Source organism: Colobus angolensis, unplaced genomic scaffold, assembly GCF_000951035.1.
Source record: "Colobus angolensis palliatus isolate OR3802 unplaced genomic scaffold, Cang.pa_1.0 Scaffold219, whole genome shotgun sequence".
NCBI classification, from domain to species: domain Eukaryota; kingdom Metazoa; phylum Chordata; class Mammalia; order Primates; family Cercopithecidae; genus Colobus; species Colobus angolensis.
In genome coordinates this window covers 2624376-2644435 of record NW_012115366.1, presented here as the reverse complement: position 1 = coordinate 2644435, position 20060 = coordinate 2624376, and the positions used below count along the sequence as shown (strand labels likewise).

At 49.5% G+C, this 20060-nt stretch overlaps 1 protein-coding gene across 1 annotated transcript in view; it reads left to right on the top strand.

Annotated features, from left to right (window-relative positions):
* Positions 1–18083, top strand: part of STK35 (serine/threonine kinase 35) — a 47854-nt gene extending 29771 nt beyond the window's left edge. Inside the window, exon 5 of the mRNA XM_011943427.1 lies at positions 13326–18083. The gene's annotated coding sequence lies outside the window, so the exon portion shown is untranslated. The remainder of the gene's footprint in view (positions 1–13325) is intronic.
* The last annotated feature ends 1977 nt before the right edge of the window (positions 18084–20060 follow it).

Genomic DNA, 20060 nt, shown 5'->3' with positions numbered 1-20060 from the left:
TTTGTGCATACATCATGGAGTGTTCTTACACAGTCCTAAATGACACCTAGGCTATGTGGTAGATAGAGCCTATTACTCCTAGGTTGCAAATCTGTACAGCATGTCGTGGTACTGAATACTATAGGCAGTTGTAACACAATGTTGTTTGTGTTCTAAACGTGTAAATACAGAAAAGGTACAGTAAAAATATGGCATAAAAGGTAAAGAAGGGCTGGGCTTGCTGGCTTATGCCTATATTCCCAACACTTTGGGAGACCAAGACCGGAAGATCGCTTGAGCCCAGGAGTTTGAGACCAGCCTGGGCCACATAGGGAGACCCCAATCTCTTCAAAATTATGTTAAAATTTTTTGTTTTTTTAAAAAACAGATTAAAAATAGTATACCTGTATAGGGCACTTACTGTGAATAGAGCTTGCAGGACTAGAAGTTGCTCTGGGTGAGTCAGTGAGTAAGTAATGAGTCAGTGTGAAGGCCTAGGACATTACTGTGCACTATTGTAGAATTTCTTTCTTTAAAAATAATTAACCTTAGCTTACTGTAACTTTTTTGCTTTCCAAACTAAAAAACTTTTTAAAACTTCTTGATTCATTAGCATTTAGCTTAAAACACAAACATGAGACAGAGTCACGCTCTGTCACCCAGGTTGGAGTGCAGTGGCATGATCTCGGCTTACTGCAGCCTCAACCTTCTGGGCTCAAGCTGTCCTCCCGCCTCAGCCTCCCAAAGTGCTGGGCTTACAAGCCTGAGCCTCTGTGCCTGGCCCTTCTTTCTTCGTATCCTTATTCTATAAGCTTTTTTCTATTTTAAAAAATTATGTTTTTTTTACTTTTTAAACTTTTTTGCTTAAAAACAAAAGCCCACACATTAGCCTAGGCCTATGCAGGCTCAGCGTCAGTACTCCCCACTCTTTTTCAAATGCTGTAAAATCCTCACCTGCGTCCAGAGTATTGTCGTCCCAACTCCCACTCCAGAGAAAGAAAGTGATTTACCACTGGCCACATGGCTAACTCATGCCAGCTCAAGGGCCAGAGCTCCAGTGCTCATGCTCTCCATCGAGCTACCAAAGAGAGGTCATCTGAGCAAGTCCATATGCACCACACTGTCTCAGGGTCACCAGGACCTCAGAGGAGGGAGCTGGCTTTTGCCAAAGAATTAAGTGATGGCAAAGTAGAGGACACGTGCCTTAAGATGGACCTTGAAGAAAGACGAACAGATGAGGATATTTGAAGTAGGGGACATACCACGTCCAAAGACAGAACACTGGAATTTGTGGAGAGTGCCTATCCCTAGGTGTGTTCACACCTAGAGTTCACACCTAGAGGCTAGAGTAGAAAGCTAAATAGGGCTAAGTTGCCAAGAGCCTTGAATGCCAGCCTGAGGAGAATGAACTTCATCCTGCCAAAAAAGATGAGGGTGAGTGGGTAGTGGTGAGCAAGGCTATATTTTAGGCAGGTGAGTCAGTAACAATGAGGGGAGAACTGTCAGTCCCCCAGGAGGAGGAGATGAGATGCCACACCAGCAGCACATGTCTCCAGAAAGTGTGAGACTGTGCAGGCACCTTCCAGAGCATGGGAAGGCGGAAAGGGGAACATCTGAATAGGAAGATGAGAAACCTTTGCTTCTATATTGGTGTCAAGACATCAAGAGACTTGCTGTTGAACCTGTTGGACTGGTCAGTCTAGGTTTAAACGGCAGCTCTCCTGCTTACTAGCTGGGCGGCTTTGGGCAAGTGATCTACCTTCCCTGGGCCCCCATTTCCATGTCTGGTCAGTGCAGTAAGTGTTGCTCACTGTAGGCTGTGTCCGGCGCAGTTCCTAGCTCCTAATGAGAGTTGAGTCAATGATGGCTCGGTGTATTGCCCCCGTTCTATTTTGTTTGTTTTTGCCAAATCCTCATAGGCTAATCATACGTTTTCACTTTGCTTCTCACTAACAATTTGTGATAGCGTTCTTTCCCCCAGAGAGATCTCCAAACCCCTTAGCAAGTGCCTCCAGTGAGTTCCCCTTGGCTTAGTGGGCTTTATAACTGGTTGTTGTAACCAGAAGTTCATGTGGACCTCTCTGTGGGAACGACCTTGTTGGCATCTTTCTTTTTGTAACCACAAATTATTCTGTCCCCATATGGAAAAGTGACCGCTCCCCTTTAGCTAGTAATGGCACCTCAGCATCTTCCTCCTGGCAAGGGCCCTGAGAACCTCAGCCTTTCCCTTGGGTTCTTTCTTTGCTAATCACAGCAGCCACAGCTGAACCTGTCTCTAGGGACCAACTGAGGCAGTTGGCAGCTTTTTTATTTTCAGCCCCACACTTAATAAGTGGAGGAAGGGAATTAGGGTATCCATGCAGCTAACTGCCAATTACCCATGCTGTTTCTAGAGACAAATAGTTCCCCTTAGTTGGTGTTGGGTTCTACCCAGTGCCTGTGTACTAGCTAAAGTGCTTAGGGGAACTACCATCCCAGTGCCCTATTGCCTTTTGACCTCCCAAGGCCAGAAAGACGAAGTTTAAGTGAGTCTGGGTTCTCAGATGCAGACAAGATGACTCAGTCAGTGTGCAACCCTGCCTGCTGGTCACCACGGAGACCTCCAAATCTCAGAATCTGCAGTCTTGCCTTCTGTTTCTCTGTGTGCATTTGGCAAACTTTTTAATACCAGCACTTTTGGCAGTGTACTCCAAGGAATCAAATTGTTTAAAACAATATTAAGCAAGTTTTCATGTCTAGGAGCTTTCACAGTAACTGTTTGCTCCACTGCCCTGACTTTCTGGCACACTTGAGATGCAGCTGACATCTCTTTGCAGCAGCACGCTGTCTCAGCTTTAAGTTCTGCTCAGACCCTTTCCCTCAGTCAGTCATACCGTGCTGACTTACTGGGCCTTACATGGGCCTGCCACTTGTTGCTGCAAGAGTGTGTGTGTCTTCCTTGTGTAAGTGGGACATGGATTGAGCTTCAGGGACGCAGCATAGAGCCTGTCTCCTGCTGATAACATTCATCCACTTTAAAGGGGAGTCTCAGGCCGGGCATGTGATGCACGCCTGTAATCCCAGCTATTGGGGAGACTGAAGCAGGAGAATCACTTGAACCTGGGAGGCGGAGGTTGCAGTGAGCTGAGATGGTGCCACTGCACTCCAGCCTCAGCAACAGAGAGAGACTCCATCTCCAAAAAAAACAGTGGCGATGGGTCTCGGGTTCTGCAAGAAACCTTCGAGGAGGAGGAGGAGGACTCACTGTTGCCCTGTTAGAAAGGGCTGTGGTCCATTGGGCTGAAGTCTGCCTGCCTCCAAACACTCTTTGGCCAGATTTCCCTCAGCGCCAGCCACACAAGTTGTCCTTCTCACCTGTGCTGATGGCGCCCTGTTGAGAGGACTCATGTGCCGCTGTCCAGTTAGTTTTTGCCTTAATAAATAAGGGGCCAACAAAGGGCTTCTTACTTCTCAGTATTCTTTGTGCCCTGTTCCTTTCTCAGAATCTGAATGGTGTATTATCCTACCATTAAAAAAATGCCTGGGGCCAGGTGCAGTGGCTCACGCCTGTAATCCCAGCACTTTGGGAGGCCAAGGCTGGTGAATCCCCTGAGGTAAGGAGTTTAAGACCAGCCTCGTCAACATGATGAAACCCTGTCTCTACTAAAAATACAAAAATTAGCCGGGCGTCATGGCACACGCCTGTAATCCCAGCTACTCAGGAGGTTAAGGCAGGAGAATCGCTTGAACCTGGGAGGTGGAGGTTGCAGTGAGCTGAGATTCTGTCATTGCACTCCAGCCTGGGCAACAGAGTGAGACTCTGTGTCCAAAAAAAAAAAGAAAAAGAAAAAAAAATGCCTGGGATGTACATTGAACTTCCCAGCCTTCAGGGGCTTTGCAGAACCTGTGCATCCTTGGGGTTAGAAGGAGTCCAGATTAAGAACCCCTGTGCTGGCCCCAACTCCTTCATTTGGCAGATGAAGAAATGAAGTCTCCAGAGGGGAGTAGGGAGAGAGCTAGAGAGGCCTGGAACCAGGTTTCCCACCTTTACTCTTAGCACTAGGCAAGATCCTTCATCTTCCTGTGTTTCACTTCAGTGCCTCTTAGTAAGTTGCCTCCTGGGAGCACATTCCTGTGATTGCATCTGTGCTGTTATAGCTTGGGCGACCGTCCACATTTCAGAGAATCCATGGGACTGGCTTCCTCTGGATACACTTAAGTAGGTGAACAGAATTTGGAAGATGGCTGCAGCGGGTGGCTAGGTAAAGGGTGGACCCCTGCTGACCACGGGCTGGTGCTCAGTTCCTTTTGTAGGGCTGCCCCAGCTACCTCTTTAAACAATCCGTATGTTTTGAATGTGGCATATGGGAGTCCACCAGCCCCACCATACCTGGCAGCACCCCAGCCAGGACTCCACCTCCTGGACCACTTGTTAGCTAAAGAGACTTGTAGGATGTATTTGCCATTTTGCAAATGGTTGGGTCTGGAAAGAGGCTTTGTGCATTTTAACATCTTGGGCAGGGCATTATGGCTCACACCTGTAATCCTAGCACTTTGGGAGGCCAAGGCAGGAGGATCACTTGACCCGAGGAGTTCAAGACCAGTTTGACCAACATGGCAAAACCATCTCTACTAAAAATAGAAAAATTAGCCGGGCATGGTGGTGTGCGCCTGTAGTCCCAGCTACTCAGGAGAGTCACTTTGAACCCAGGAGGCGGAGGTTGCAGTGAGCTGCACTCCAGCTTGGGTGACAGCAAGACTAATAAGACTAATTAGCTGGGCATGGTGGCGTGCACCTGTGGTCCCTACTCAGAATTGACTGAGGTGGAAGGATCACTTAAGCCAGGGAAGTCAAGACTGCAGTGAGCCAGGATCATGCCTTTGCACGCCAGCCTGACAAAGCAAGGCCCTATCTCAGAAAAAAGAAAAGACATCTTGGGAAGTCCATAGCTTCAGACTAAATTGCAGTGTTCCAGTCATAATTCTGCTCTTCTCATTAACCTCTTACCATATCTAACTTAGACTCAGGGGACGCATTCTGAGGCCGGGCCTGCTCCAAATAGCCACACTTGGATTTCAAGGACCCCCTCCACGTAAAACAGATGTATTTGCCGAAGTTGGCCATCTTCTTCCCCTTGAAAGAAGGCCTCCTGTTGAGAAGTCAGTAAGGGGAGGAGCAGTGGAGAGAGCTGAAATCTAGACAGGAGCCCCCTGGTAGTGTAACTGATAGGCTATGTAATGTCAGGAAAATCTACAATCCCTCCATGCCTTATTTCTCCCACCCAGCTCTGAAGGTGTGAGAGGGGAGCAGCACCCTGTAGCATGGTAGAAAAATAGCATGGGCTTCAGACTTGGACATAGTCCCAGCTGTGTACCTTACCAGCTGCTGGAGTTTGGAGAAGTGGCCCAGCTCTCTGAGCATCACTGTCCGCACCTGGCTTGCCGGGATTTTCAGTGGGAACATGTGCAGAGCACTTGGCAGTGACGCAGGAACTCAACCAAAGGCAGAGATTTTTTTTATATAATCATGTGTTTATGTTAAAATCCTATCATGTGGAATGAATGATTCTGTGAAGTTTTATTGCTATGTACTAATTCCCGATTTCTAGCAATCACCTGGTATTTGAGTTCCTCCTAAAAACCCAACACTGCTGCTTGGTCACCTGAGAGATTTAAGAGAAGCAGCAGACTCTCTCTGTCCTGCAGGAAGCTCGGGGTCTAAGATGGTAAGGTCGGAGCACACGACAAGGCTAGCGGGATCTGAGGTCATCAATGCCTTTTCACTGGGCAGGGGGACAGAAGAGTTCCCATAGAGACTGGGCCCTCAGGGAGTGTTTCCTGGGGAAGGCACATGGAGGGGAACCCAAAGGGTGAGTGCGATCTGAGTGACAGATAGGGGGTGGGAGTTGGAGTAGCCAGACCAGCAGGAGCTGAAGACCCAAAGCAGGAGGGAGGCTGTCACCTCAAGAGAAGATCAACTTGAGGCCAGGCCTCTGGTATGGAATTTTTGCCCCAGCAAGTGACTGCGGTGAGGTTTTGTGAGTTTGGTTGTGTATTTTTGGATGTGATTTGCAGCTGCGGTTGTACTTACTAAGGTGCCTCCTGTGCACCTCACTCTGCCTGCTATGTATATTATCACTGGTCTTTGTGCCCGGCAAAGTAGACATTTCCTTATTTTCGGCTGAGCAAACTGAGGCTTGGGGAACCCTGACTTGGTGAAGGTCAGCTGGGATGTAAATTTTGGATCTTCCTACTCCAAAGCCCATGCCTTGGGAGAACACACCTCCGAGCCACGCTCCTCTGCATTTGGGGCCTGCCCCTGTGTATCTACCTGTGGGTGAGCTGCCTTAGTTTGGTCTCCTGGTCAGGGCTCAGATGTCGTAAGGCGTGGACCTGTGGTCTTCTGGATTGTCATGGAGCACTGCAAAGCTCCTGTTGTATATGTTGTTATAATCTCTGCCCTCTTGCTCCTCTGTTTCCTAACATCTTGCTCCTTCTGTATACCTGAAGACTGAAAACAGTGTTATCCCATTTGCACTCCCATTCCTTCGACCCTGACAACGGGCACATTCACAGCACAGTCATCCCTGTTTTTGCCCTACTTTAAGCACCACAGTTGGTAGCTCAGCCTTAGAGGAATGATACATCAGAAAGTGTGACTCCCTGGCCTCGGTGCCTCTGACTGATTGGAAGAGACATTCGTGCTGGGGCCACCGAACCCCCCAGGGCTGGCATGTTGATGTCTGAATGTGAAAAGTCAGATGCTTTGGTGTATTAAACAAGTGAAGAATGACTCATTTGGAAGCTATCCCCACTTAGAGGAAGGGGAGGACTGCCCTCTGTGACCCTGACAGATGACTTTCCCTCTGTGCACCTGTGAGACCTGCTTGCTCCACAGCACGATATGCTGAAAATTAATAACCTGAGCCTCAGTTTGCTCATCTGTAAGATGAGGATAATTCTTACATGGTCCTTGGGACAAATGAGGTATTGCGTATTAAGCTTGCATGGCGGCTAGCATGTCATGGGCATCATTAGCTTCGGTGATAATACCACTACACAGGGCTGCGGGCGAATTCAGGGAAGAGTGAATTCTTGGCTAGCTACCCAGTAATACCCCACTCTGAGTTTATACTGTGCCTTAGTCTATGAGTATGCCAGTGGGATGACTTTGTTTTCTATTAACTAGATCTGATAGGCAGGATAGAAAGAGAAAACTGGCCTTTGGGTTTGAAGTCCCAGTCTGTGATACCCTAAGAACCAAAATGACCATGAACATGAATGACGGCAAGATGGATCTTACTGAATGCCCCACCCTGTGTCAGGTGCCATGACAGGCAATTTACTTGAAGAATTCTTCAGTCTTCACAGCAGGCCCCTGAAGAGGAAAGAGTTCCATGCCCATTTGCTAGTTTAGGAGAAGGAGACTCAGATCAATAACCCCTTGTCTCCAGCAGAGCTTGTATTTGAAGCAGGACTGTCTGCCGTGGAGCCTGTGCTCTTCCCTGAGAGAGCACTGGAGTGAGGATAAACCTTGTGGTTACCAGACTTCCTTATTTCCTAAGACGGTGCAGTTTTTAAAACTGGGGAGGCAGGTCCGGGAGGGAAGCAATTTTTAAAACCATTCATACTTTCATCATCATTTCATCAAAGAAATGACGTTTTAGGCCAGGCATGGTAGCTCATGCCTATAATAATCCCAGCACGGGGCCGGGCGCAGTGGCTCAAGCCTGTAATCCCAGCACTTTGGGAGGCCGAGACGGGTGGATCATGAGGTCAGCAGATCGAGACTATCCTGGCTAACATGGTGAAACCCCGTCTCTACTAAAAAATACAAAAAAAAAACTAGCCGGGCGAGGTGGCGGGCGCCTGTAGTCCCAGCTACTCGGGAGGCTGAGGCAGGAGAATGGCGTAAACCTGGGAGGCGGAGCTTGCAGTGAGCTGAGATCTGGCCACTGCACTCCAGCCTGGGCGACAGAGCGAGACTCCGTCTCAAAAAAAAAAAATCCCAGCACTTTGGGAGGCCAAGTGCATGAACGAAGCCAGGAGTTTGAGACCAGCCTGGGTCACGTAGTGAGACCCTGTCTCTACAAAAATAAAAATTAAATCTAGCCAGGTGTCATGTGCCTGTAACTCTTACAGGTGGTATGTGCTTGTAATCCCAGCTGCTCAGGAGGCTGAGGCAGGAGGGTTGCCTGAGCCCAGGAATTTAATGCTGTAGTGAGCTATGGTTGCGCCACTGTACTCCAACTTGGATAACAGAGTGAGACCCTGTGTCTTAGAAAAGAAAGCTAAAGGTAATGATATTTTGACATTAATAAAGTAGGAAGGCCATCCTTTTAGAGTAAGGGATAATCACCAAGGTATTCTGTGCCTGCAGGCTGAGGAGTAGGGGAAGGAGGTGAACACATGAGCCATTGTTGTCTCCAGCCCCATCCTCCTGTGCGTGTTCCCCTCAGATCTCCCAGGCTTCTGCTCTCCAAGCTGCTAATGGCCTTCGTGAGAGTAGTTTCTCAGTCTCCTTAAACAGACCAGACACCTGCCTGACTGGCAGAGGAGCTTGCTGGAAGACTGTTCACTGCCTCGTTGGCACCATGTCCCCCTTTGTCCCCTGAGCACTAGACCTGTGTACCGGCACGTAAGCCTTCCATGAGCCTTTTTCTGAGTGAGTCTATTTATAAATGAAGGGATTAGATGGGTTTTAAACTCCACTTAAGCTCTTCTTGTCTTCTCTAGGAAGGGATTTTACATCGTTACATGTGAAAAGCAGGGGCTTTGGAGTGAGACTGCCCTGAGTTAAACCCTTTTCTCTACCACTTACTGGCTATGAGGCTGTTCTCTCTTGAGCTTCAGTTTTCTCATCTCTAAGACTAGGGGGACAATAACCCCTACCTCTTAGGGTTGCCGGGGTGAAATGAGGCAGTGGATGTAAAACACTCGATCCTTTAACAGTGATTGGAAAGCAATGTTACTTTACGAGGTTGTTCCCTATAATGTAGTTAGAACTTGCACATACGACTGCTCAGTAAGTGATTGCTGTTATGCCAGTTAGAAATAAGAAGATGGGATGCACTGAGAGAACTTGGTCCAAGAGCTGAAATGAGAAAGGTAAGGATTCATAGCACGTTTTCCCAGGTCATTGGCACCTTCCACCCCCAGGATCATCTCAGATGCAAGCTGTTGGAACCATTGCTGAGCCGGCTTTGGAAGCACTGATTGAAGACTGTCATAGTGCAGAAACTTTGGGTAGTGAAGCTGGAAAACTTTGGATTAAGTGCTGGTTCTACTGCTCAGCAACTCTGGTGTGGGGCAAGTTGCTCCATGTCTCTGGGCCTGTTTTCTTGTGAAAACTGGCCAAATCCCTCCTCACAGTAATCATGGAAGGGCACTACGGATGTCAGTTGCAGGTTTATCACATCACCGCTTTTCATTATGCTTAGCAGGTGCGATTTTTGCCCCCAAGGAGCGGGCTCTGGTCCGAGGTCGGGGTTCCACAGAGAGGGATAAGAAGAGCCCCGGTAGAAGCTGGTAGCCTGGCAGTCAGGCACAGCCTGAGCGGTCAGGGAGCTGAGATGTGGCATCTGCTAGGATGAAGCATGACAAGCCTAAGGTCTCTCCAAGGGCCCACTGGGACTGAGACCTACACCCTTTATTGTGCCCACAGGTACCTGGGAGGGTCTGCTGCTTAAACTCAGAACCATGTGGTCTGAGCCATTCCTGTTCATAGCTACAGAAGGTGCCTCCATTACCTTTGGTGAGCTTACTGTGCTGTTAGCTCCCTGGGAAAAGTGCTCTTTCTGTGATGGCAGACGGGAAAAGAACCCCAAGCAAAGATCCTCTCCCCAGTGGAGAGCCCTCTTCTTTTCCTTCTTTGTGCCCACAAGAGCGAACCAGACTCAGACCTGTAGGCTGTTCTGAGGCTTCCAACAGGAGGACCAGAGCCAGTGCCAGAGCTAGAGGGAGCAGGGAGGAGCCTTTGGGAAATGTCAGCTTCGCTTCCTGGCGTGGGACCCAGTGATTACAGTGGTCATTACAAGCTGGTGCTGAGGAGTTCTTGCAGAGTGCTGTGCTGTTGGTCTGACCTGCAGTCACACTGTGTTCTGCTAGTTTATTATGTAAAAAGGAACCTCTGGTTTCTGAACCTGCCTCCTTGCCAACACTGCTTTTTAGCTGCTACGTGCTACCTTCCTGCTGATGGGCATCCTTTTCAGGAGATCGTCCGCAGGGAGGGAGGAAAGGAATGCCGGAAAGTCGTAACTGGTCCCAAAGATTATTTTAGCACATCACGTGTGGCTGTATAATTTCTCGTCGTATTTCACAAGGTCTTAATGTCTCAGATGGTAAGGGCCTACCCTATATACCTCTTCCCCCATCTTCAGGTTGATCTGCTGTGTCTATGGAAAGCACGGAGAGAAAGCAATAGGCATGCTAAATAGTGCTAGAGTTTGAGACGGCTGCTGAATCATCAGGGAATATGTTTATGATGATTTTCTTTTTCCAAGTCAAAAACTGGGATACAAGACCCACTAGTGAATTTTTTTTTTTTTTTTTTTTTTGAGACGGAGTCTTGCTCTGTCTCCCGGGCTGGAGTGCAGTGGCCGGATCTCAGCTCACTGCAAGCTCCGCCTCCCGGGTTTACGCCATTCTCCTGCCTCAGCCTCCCGAGTAGCTGGGACTACAGGCGCCCGCCACCTCGCCCGGCTAGTTTTTTTTTTGTATTTTTTAGTAGAGACGGGGTTTCACTGTGTTAGCCAGGATGGTCTCGATCTCCTGACCTCGTGATCCGCCCGTCTCGGCCTCCCAAAGTGCTGGGATTACAGGCTTGAGCCACCGCGCCCGGCCGTGAATTTTTTTTTTTTAGGGGAATTAACAGACCAAGGAATAGAAGCAGCAGAGTGAAAGACTGGGCCAGAGAAATCCTGTATTTTCTTTCCAGATCAGCCACACCCACTTTCTGGGTCACCTGCTCCTTGGGCTGGTAGAGCAGGGAGTCACACAGTCTAACCTCACATTTGGCAATGTGGAAGCTCTCCTTTGTCCACTGGGCATGGAAGAGTCCAGACGAGACCCCATATCTGGACCTTTCTATTGGAGCTGCCGGCTTTTCTTGTTCTTTGAAGTACCCTATTTTTCCTATTAAAAAGTGAAATGTGACATTGGTGTGTGTTCAGTATTAAAAATCAGAAGTAGGGGAAGAGGAAAATCCAGTCACAACAAGTACAACATTTTGGTGTATTTCTTGTCAGATTTTCCTACACTGGGGGGTTTGTGTTTTTACATAGTTATGGTCATGCTGTGTGCTACACAACTTTGCAACCTACTCTTTTCCATCTACCCCAGGGAAGTGCTTTTGTCATAATCTTCAAAATGTCACGCAATGATCTCATTTCCTCTGTAGTATATCAGTGAGTTGAAGGATCATTTGCTTGCTTAATCCTTATTTTTGGACTTGTGAGTTATTGCCTTGTAATTTAAATATTTCAGTTAACTTCTTTATCCATAAAGTTCTTTTCATATTTAGGTTTATCTGTTAAGCTTGGCTTTCAGGAGTGGAATTTCAGGGAGCCGCCAGTCTAAACACCTTTGAAGCCCTAAAAACAGTGCTAGACTACCTTCCAGAAGCTTTTTCTCCTCCTCCAGCAGTGTGGGGGGCACCCTCACCAGCCAGAAACACTTTTAATGGTTGCATGGCTGAAAATCATGGGCTGTTCAGATTTAACACGTTTATAGTCTCTTGTTGGGGACAGTTGGCTAGGAAGGGGTGGACTCATTGAGTATGTGCGTAACTGCTATGGGCCAGGAACCTGAGTCATTCCACTCAAACCTCAACCAAGAACCCCCAGTGGTCAGAGGAAGAAACTGAGGCCAACAGGCAGTAAATTATCCAATATTGTCCTATCCTGCTGCCTCTTGGGAGGACTAGCCAGGTCCCTTCCCAGGAGCTGAGGACAACGAGCTGGTGTTGTCAGGCTGCACAGGTGGCAAGTCATGGCAGCCATGGTGCCGGCTCTGCCTCACGAAGGAAGCCACTGGGGGAGTGCACGCACAAAGACTTGTCTGCTTTGGTCATTGAGGCTGAAAACAGGCACTTTGAAAACTCCTAGATGGGCCAAGGTAGGTGGATCACTTGAGCCCAGGAGTTCAAGACCAGCCTGGACAATATGGCAAAACCTCGTCTCTACTAAAAATATAAAAATTAGCCTGGTGTGGTGGCATGTGCCCTTTAGTCACAGCTACTCAGGAGGCTGAGGTGGAAGGATCGCTTCAGCACAGGAGTTCAAGGCTGCAGTGAGCTGTGATCAAGGCACTGCACTCCAACCTGGGTGACAGAGCAAGACCCTGTCTCAAAAAACCTCCTAGATGATTCCATGTGCAACCAGGCTGGAGCACTGTTGCCCTAGATGGCCCGCCCTGCCCAGGACAGTGCTATACTTAGCACTGATCCAATAGCTCAGAGCGGGGACTGCCCAAGACTAATCTCTGTGGGCCCTTGTATTCTCAGGCTCCAGTAGAATAAGCCACTGAAGGACAGACTTCTTGTCTTATACCTGAGGCCTGGCACTAAGGCAGTTTCCAAATAATAGCCAATACTAATAGGATCAGGCACTCTTCTTGGTTTTACGTTTGTTTAATCTTCATAATAGCCTGTGACGCAGTTACAGATGTGAGACCAGGGAACAGAGGACTTAAATTCCCCACAGACAAGTGGAAGCTCCTGTTTGCTCAGTCACCCGTTCTGGCTCCAGAGCCCTCATTCTTAACCCCCACAGTGCACTGCAGCAGACAGTGCAGCCTGGTCCAGCCCTGCCCCTGGGTGTGGGATTCTGGCCCTTCTTATGACCTTAGCAGGTAGCCTGGCTTGGATTCTCAGAGGCCTGAGCTTCACTCTTCTCTTCTGTAAAACAGGATTACTGAACCTAGAGAGGGTTGCTGTGGCATTTATAACCAAGCACAATTAGTCACAGAGAATGGGGAAGAAAGCGTAGGTGGAAGCAATGCTAGCAGGGTCTGTGGGGACAGACTATCCAGGGTGGGCCCTGCGGTGTCTTGCTCCTAATAGTACGGGGAAGCCAGGATTCACAATTGGTTTGACAGCTAGAGCCAGCATGCTCGGGTTCCCAGCTAGCGTCTGCCCCTTGGTCAGTGTGACCTTTGGTAAATTACTTAACCCGAGCCTCAGTTTCCCTATCTGAAAAATAAGCATGTGTGTCTAGACCAGGGAGGTTGTGAAGCTAGATATACCCTATCTATTTAGAGCTCTGCCCCACAGAGCCCAGCACACACAACTTCAGTGTTCCTCTGGGTTGGGAGCTGGTGCCCAGGCCTGCTGACCAATGTCCCCTCCTTACGCACTTTCTGTCTTCCAGGTCGATTCCTTGGGACCCACAGTCTCACCACGTCTCCTACAGAGGACGGCAGAGGGTACAGGTGGTGGCTTGGCCGGTTGGCGATCTGCCGACAGCTGGATCTCCGGCAATGTGAAGCTTTTGTTTGGGTTTTCCCGCTTCTTTTTAGTTTTGCTTTCCTTTTTTCTTTTTCTTTTTTTCCCCCCCTCTTTTCTTTTTCTTTTTTAATTTAAACCATTGAGACTTCAGAAGAGCAGGAAGCAATGCTGTGGACAGGCACCAATTTCTTTAAAGAAATTCAGTGTGGACAAGGCATATGTATAAATTTCAGTTTTACTTTTTATAAGGGGTTAGGGAGCTATTTTTGGTTTTGTCCTTCACTTTCCCTCTGTCTTCCTCCTTTATCCTTCTCTCAGTTCTACTTATGACACCTCACTTCCCCAGAGAAGGCCTGCCTCCCCATAGGGAATCTGGGGGTTTCTCCTGGAATGGGGCATGAGGACACAAGGAGGCCTCTGGGCCACGCCTCCCTACCAGATGCAGGAACTCCCGGACTCCTTGGTGGGCTGGCCCTGGCTCGCCCTTGGGCCTCGGAGATGATCAGAGGCGAAGAACCACCTTGAAGAGGAAGGCCAGGGTTTGGCCAGGAGAACTAAGAAGGTCTCAAGTCCAGGCCTTGTTCTGTTTAAGCTATTGGGAGCCCCAGGCCACACCAGGACTTACAGTGGTGGGATCCATTCCTCCTCCGCCCTGTGTTGCAGGGAACGGGGAGGTAGGGGTGGAGGGTGAGCATCTCGCACTGGCTGGCGGTGGAGCAGCCATCCCAGCGCTGTAAGCCTGCCTTTCTGTTGGGAAAAACTGTTGTGCCAAACTGTGTGGAACACAGCTGGGTCTTCAGCAGGCATCGGTCACTGCGATGAGGTCAGCACTTCTCACCTAACTGCCTCCTGGATTGTCATCTTCCCACATGTGTCCCGTAGTGTCCACGTGTTACAGAGGCGGCCTGAGGCCCTCAGATCTGGTTGTGACTTTGCCATGATAACAGGGTATCCTGAACTGGCTGCCGTTGTCATGTCCTCACAGTGAAGGGCATGCCCTGTGTGCCGGGGTCCATGGTATCATATGTGGTGACACATAATGTCAAGCGCCATTTCCCTCACCCCTGGAGACTTACTGTTAGGTGCCTGCCCTCAGTATAGACGTATCCAATGGGAAAACAGCAGACCTGCCCAGAGCAGGGAGGTGTCGTGGGACTGGGTAGACCCCTTGCAGCGTTAGGCCCACAAATGGGCCCCCACCTTCAGGCTTCCCCAGCCGTGATGCTTCAGCCCCGCCACCCATGCCTATTTGCTGCAGCCATCCTTGCACTCTGCAGCGACACTCACACCTCCCTAGGGAAAGCCTCCCTCCCCCTGGGCTGCTGCTCTGAACCCATCTGCTCTCCCCCTGCAAGAAGGGGCAATGCTCTTGTGTTTCCCCCTGTCTGGACTTGCCTGGCCACTCCGAACGCTTTTCACCCCATTATGGCCACATAGTATAGGGCCTCTGGGGAGGGGGAGGGGAATCCTTTTGTGTTCGTTTTTGTTTTTTGTTTCACCTAAACCAGCATAGGATTGATAGGGGAGACGGTTGAAGGGCATTTCCGTTTCTATGTGACCAAGGCAGGGGCTTTTACCTGCTAAACAGCAATCCTTTGGCCCTGAGAATCTGAGAGAGAACACTGCATCAGGCCAGGCTCAGTTATGTTTGCTCCCATTCTTTCAGCCTTCTCTCACTTGTGAGCGGAAGGTTGACTGCTGTTAGCAGGATCCCACAGGTGATAACCAGGCCCTTCCCTTCCTGGGCCAAAACCCATTGTGACTGCTTGTCTCTCCTGTCTCTGACTTCTCAGGCAGCCTCCTGAGTGCACTGAGTTGTAGCCGAGAGGATGGGAACAGCAGCGTCCCCTAATTGCAGTGCACGTTCCTTCTCTGCCCACCACCCTGCCTTCTCTTGGGGGCAGCTGTCTCTTTGTACATGAGCAAATGGGAAAAACAGTCCCCAAACCCAGCACGCCCGTCTCTGGCTGCAGCCCACGCCGTAACATCCCTAGTGAGGCTCCAGCCTAATGAGCCCCTTATTTTCTTTTTCTTCCCTCCCCAGATCCCATAGCTCTAACTAAATAAGTTCTTGGAGCCATCGTGCTTCCCCTTTGTTATTTTTCTTGCTATCAGAATAGCAGGAAACAGCACCCTGTAGGTGTCAGGTGGGCAGCCTGGTAGGGGTCACCAGCCTCCATGCCCCTCATCTTCCAGTTCTTGCTTAGTGGCATGACCTCTTTCCGTAGCGTAAATGCAGGCCAGCTTTTTAGCCCCAAGTGCCTGCCCCTCCTTCTTATCTCTCCCCTGCTTTCTCAAACACTTGCCCACCTCAGGCACTCAGCCGACTCCTCCATGATGAGAGAACTGGCCATGGCTCAGCCCCAGGTAGCACCTGTAGTCTTCTCAGTGCCACTCTCCCCTGTCCCCTTGTGGATCGGCTTCTGCTCGCTGTCACATCCCCACTCCTGCGTCTTCACTGGGTCTCAGGCTGTCAGCAGCTCTCTGGTGCGTCAGCTCAGCACCGCCAAGTTTGTAGGACCTGCCCAAGTTCTAGGAGTTTTCAAACCTCAAAACGGCAGTCATCCATTCTCCTTGGGTCTGTTGGCAAGGATAGCCCATTGGAGGGGGGTTCTTGACCTCGGCTATTAGGGATCTCAACTTGGTTTTCCCATCAGAAGAATCAGCAGGACAGATTGTATAGTGCCTTATTCCATTGTCCTCCCCTGACCAGGCCTCCTGGCTCAGCTGGAAGTGCGTGGCTTCTTTCTCCCTATCTATGTCCTCTGTCACTTGCTCTTTCACTGTCTCTCATTCCCAGAGAACCACGGGGGAGGGATCACCCTCTCACCCCGCACACCCTCTTCCTGAGGCCCGTAGCCAGGTCCGCATCTCCCCACCACCACCAGGGCACTCACTTGCAGCTATAGCCCAGGACAGAAAAACTGTGCTTTGGACAGGTGCACACTCTCTGCCTCTTACCTCTAGCCAGGAGTAGCCAGGAGGATGCCTCAGTCTGTTCATTCGAGACTGGCCCCATCTGAACCCTCTCTGGGCACTGGGGACTAAGGTTGCAGGCCTTAGCCTCGTCTCATCCCAGAGGCATTGGGTCAGGAGAATGGGAATTTTTTTCCTCCCACCTGGACATAGTTTGCCCCTGTGGCTGCCTTTCTGAGGGAGTATATTAAATGTTTACTTAAGAAACACCCTGTTTACAGTCAGAGGAGACACACCCAACACTGGGTGGAGGTTTGACTCTGGACAGGGCCTGGCCTCCTTAGTGGCACTGCCAGGGGGGCCCCAAAGTGAATGAGGGCAGAGGTGCCCCGGGCAGGGGCGAACGCCCTCCGCTCCCTCTGCTCCCGACCCTGTGGTGCTAGGACCACTCCCCGCCTTCCTCACGGCCTCCTCGCGCTGCGCATTCCCCACCTCCACATTCCCTTCCTCCAAGATCTCAGCTCCTTAACATATCAGTTGTCTCCTAGCCTAGAAAACCAGTGTTTGGAGCAATAAGATGATTATTTTTGCTTGAATCTTTTTCTAAGAGAAGGAAAAGAGCTAGCATTGTGGGAATTTTCTTTTTATGCTGTTAGCTGTTTACCTTCTTAGAAGACATCTTAATAGGATGGATGTCTGGGTTTTAGCCTTGGGGTATCTTTTGGAAACTTAGAAAAGCAGGAGTCAGGCTGCCACCCCCTAAGGAGGGACCCTAACTTTCTGCCCTTGCCTGGTTCCATATGGCTCCTTCCAGCCCTGCCCACCAAGTGCTGCTCCCACTCGTCATCCTGCCCATGCGCCCCTCTTCCCCCCACATCTGGGGGCGCTGGTGGCACTTACTCTAGGTGGGTCTCAGACCATCCCTCCCCTTGACTGCTGTTCCCTCCTGGGCCTGTCTGGCAGCCCCCAGACAGACATAGCTCCTGGGAGTCTCAGCCCTGGCAAACTTGGAAGAGCCAAACTGACATTTTTTAGCTCTTCAGGCCACCGGGTTTTGGAGGCAGAAATCCAGAGATACTGGCTCTGCCAAGCTGTCAACTGGGCTGTGGCACAGCCTTCAAGACAACACAGGTGCATCTCTGATCCTGCCCTACCTAGGCTTCGAGGGGCTTCTGTCTGGAGAAACACCCTCAAAGGGTAACCAGTAGGTGTGACATTGAATTGGCCAGTGTTAGCATCTACAGCCGTCAAGAGATGAGTCCATTGCCGTTGCCTGCCCAAGGGCCCCCTAAGATTACAGACAGTATCAGCAGGGAGGCCGTCCTGGTGTTTTTCTAGGAGAGCCCACAGGAGGAAGGGAGCCTCTTCAGGGGCATTGGAATCTTTTGTGCCAGGGGCTTTTCATCAGAGCCGGGGAGTACATTTAAGAAGTCAGTGACTTCTTAAATATTTGTGTGGGACAGACGAGTGTGAGGGAGGTTTTAAGCCAGGCACAAAGTTAGTTTCAAATACTAGTTAATAAATCTATTTTTCTTCATTTCCTTTTTTTGCACAGAAGCTGGTAATCTAGGACCTACGTGTGAACAACTTTATATGAGTATTTTTTGTACGTGGTTTACTTGGGTTGGTATATGATACATTATATTTAAGTTCCTTGAACACTGTGGATCCCCTGATGTGTATGAATGACTGAGGCTTTGTAAATTAAGGGACGTTTGTGTGAATAAAGTTATTTGATGGGGTCAAAGAAGCCATATGTGATTTGAAAAAAGAGTGTTTTGTGGTTTGTTGCCCCTGTTTGGGAGGGTGGCGAGGCCAGCCCATGCTGCAGCCCCCCGTCCCAGCTGGTGGGTGGCGGGAGAGAAGGATCCTTGGCCGCTTCCATGTCCCCGTGCTTGAGGAAGCTGCCTGGTGGCCTTTGACTGGCCTTCCCATTCTACACCAGAGAAACCAGCACTTAGAAGTGCAGGAAGCTGTCTAAAATCGTGCAGCTGCGACTGGGGGATTCTGGATCCAAACCAAACCTGGTCTGCCCTTCCAGGGGGTCCAGGGCCTAAGTAAACATTGTGGGTCCCTCCTCCGGACATCTCAGAAGCCTGCTCAACCCCTAGCCCTGTGGTTCTGCAAGTTCTACCTTTGAGAGAGTTTTAACAAAGAGCTAAAATGGGTGGGCCTCCATATCACAGCAGCAAGGGTGTAAGGATCAAGTTTTGGAAAAGCCTGGCAAAGAAGTCAGTTCCATCAAAGGTCAGAGGTCAGCTCAGTGCCCTGAGGTTGGTAGCATCCATGTCCAAACATCAAAGGGGTCTAATCAAGCCATGCCATCCTGGTTGGGTTGGGAATGGGAAAAAGAGCACATAGCCCATCTCCCTTTCTGCCTGAGCCACATTCCATGAGAACCAGGGACTGGAATTTATGAAAAGCCAGATGTTTTTATGACCATTGTACTGCATAGTAGGTGTGATGTGTGCCCCTCTATGCATAAGAAAACTAAAACCCAGAGAAGTCAAGACTGCTGCTGGGTGAGTGCCAGGTGGGCTGGGGGAAGAGCTCCTGCCACTTGCCAGCCGGGACAGGTAACTGGGCCTTGCTGAACATCTACTTCCTCAACGACAGTGGGGGTGATGACAGCTACCTTCACACAAGTTGCAGGCTAAACGAGAACCTAATATTAGGCCCAGCACATAGTAGGCACTCAAATGGTTTTTTGATTTTCCCAGAGACAGGTTTGGGATTCTCCCGGAGTCTGCTGAGCGCTGAGCCCTGACTCCTGGCATCGTGCAGCCTTGGTGAGGCTTCCCAGTCTGGTGAGGGTTAATGTTTGCTGTGGAGCCCGTCATTCAGGGGCTCTCGCAGGGAGACCTGGGGAACCCAGGAAAAATAAAACTGCAAGAGGATGGAGTCAGGACTTAGGAATGTGTGAGTTAGAGGAAGAGATAAGCCTGGCTTGCCTAATCTGTGAGTGAGTAAACTACATTCCGGGCCCAAGAGTTGGTGTCCAATGGCTGCCGGGGATGGGGCTTCTAGAAAAGGATACTTCTGTCGTTAACCTGGGCGATAACCTGAAACTTGAAGGACAGCCCACAAGTTTGTTTTCTTATTAACAGATTTACTGAGAGAATTCATCTTTTAAAGAGTACAATTCAGTGGTTTTTAGTACACGTACAAAGGGGCAGCCATTACACTAGCTAATTCCAGAACATCTCAAAAAAAAAAAAAAAAGTCCATGCCCACTAGCAATCACTTCCTAGTCCCTCCATGTTTTTAATTTCCTTGGGTATATACCAAGCGGTGGAATTACTGGGTCATATAGTCACTGCTTAGCTTTTTGGGACCTGCCAGGCTTTTCCAAAGTGTCTGCACCGTTGTCCATCCCCACCAGCAATGCACTAGGGTTCCTGTTGCCCCACATTTTTGCTATATTGTCTTTTTTATTATAGTCAATTGAGTGGATATAAAGTGGTCACAAGTTGTTATAGGCTAGGTCTATGCCATTGTACTACGGGTTAATGACGGATAAGGGGAGAATGGACAGTAGATGCCTTAGACTCTTGATCCAGACACTGATGGATCCAGCAACTGCTGGGGGCATAACCTGTGCCTAGGATGGTTAAAAGAACACAACTTTTAACTCTTTACTGAACCCACTCTTTACTGGGTCTTTGAGGCAGGTCACCTTTCTGACTTTATTTTCTCATTTACAAAGTAGTAAATACCCACTTCTCAGGACTAAAGGTTTTTC